We start from the raw sequence: 1280 nt of genomic DNA, 5'->3' as shown, positions 1-1280 counted from the left end.
AATTGAGTTTGACTTCAGCTCCTTTAAAGAGACATGCGCTTGGCCTTCAATTTTGTGACATGTGATCATTCTTTGGTAAAGGTGGCTGTGTGCAACACTGCAGGATGTTGTGCTGAACTGCCTCATTGGGTGGATGAGCTTTATTACTGGTGTCACTCGGCTAATTTTGAAATGGAATGTTACTTTGAGTTAAATCTTGTTTTTAAACTGAGACGTGCTTGTAAACAAAGTTCAAGAAAGAAAGCACAGTGATGTAGAACCGCAGGTCCAGCAGCATCTCTGAGGGGAATTAAACATTGTCAGTTCCAAGTCCAGTGACCTTTTGTCCGTTCAGACGAAGAGTCAGTGAACTTGAAATGTAACATTTTTTTCTCTTCACCGATGCCCTCAGAACTGCTGAGTTTCTCCAGCACTTTGTTTCTGGGGTTCAGATCTCCAGCACCTACAGTTTATTGTTTTGTTATAGATCCTATGATTTGACTTGGGGAGCGAGAGGCAGCAACTGTGATCAACGAGGATAAAACTCCCCAACCACGGAAAACAAACTGGTTCTTTATACTTTACAAAACACGACTGTAAATAAGAAATGCAATTAAGCTAAGTGCAAGAAGACATACCACCGGCCTTGTCTCAAACCTGCTACTCATCTATGAGGACTAATCTGTCAGAATTGTGTTTGCTCGTTTCCTTTGAGATCACAGTCCACAAATGTCCCAAATCCAATTCCTGGGCCGGGCCCGGTTACCACATTACAGTGGGGTGGGGAGCTTTGTGTCAGCCTGAAGTTTTTGTTAAGAGCAACATTGCGGGTTGGCGTTGACGGTATTGACTAATACTGTGTCATCAAACTTGGAGGAAATCCTTCCGAATGTATTGATAAACTGGACAGAGCCTGTTTCCATGCAGCCCTGTTAGTAGTGTTGTAATATTCTAAGTTAAGAATAACACAACACCAGGTTATAGTCCTTCAGGTTTATTTGGAAGCGCCACTAGCTTTCGGAGCGCCGCTGCTTCATCAGGTGATTGTGGAGGGCATAATTCTAAGGCACAGAATTTATAGCAAAAATTTAGAGTGTGATGTAACTGAAATTATCCATCGAAAAATACCTTGATTGTCTGGTGAGTCTTTCATCTGTTCGAATACCATGAGAGTTTCACTTCTTTCATGTGTAAATCACAAAGCCTTTTTTTTAAAAAGTTGCATTCCTGACAGTGGCCCACCAAATCACTCATTGTATTAATCACTGCACAGTCTCAAACAAGGAATGAAACTGGATGGA

Source organism: Chiloscyllium plagiosum, unplaced genomic scaffold (genome assembly GCF_004010195.1).
Source record: "Chiloscyllium plagiosum isolate BGI_BamShark_2017 unplaced genomic scaffold, ASM401019v2 scaf_5244, whole genome shotgun sequence".
Lineage (NCBI taxonomy): Eukaryota > Metazoa > Chordata > Chondrichthyes > Orectolobiformes > Hemiscylliidae > Chiloscyllium > Chiloscyllium plagiosum.
This window is presented reverse-complemented; position numbering follows the sequence as displayed.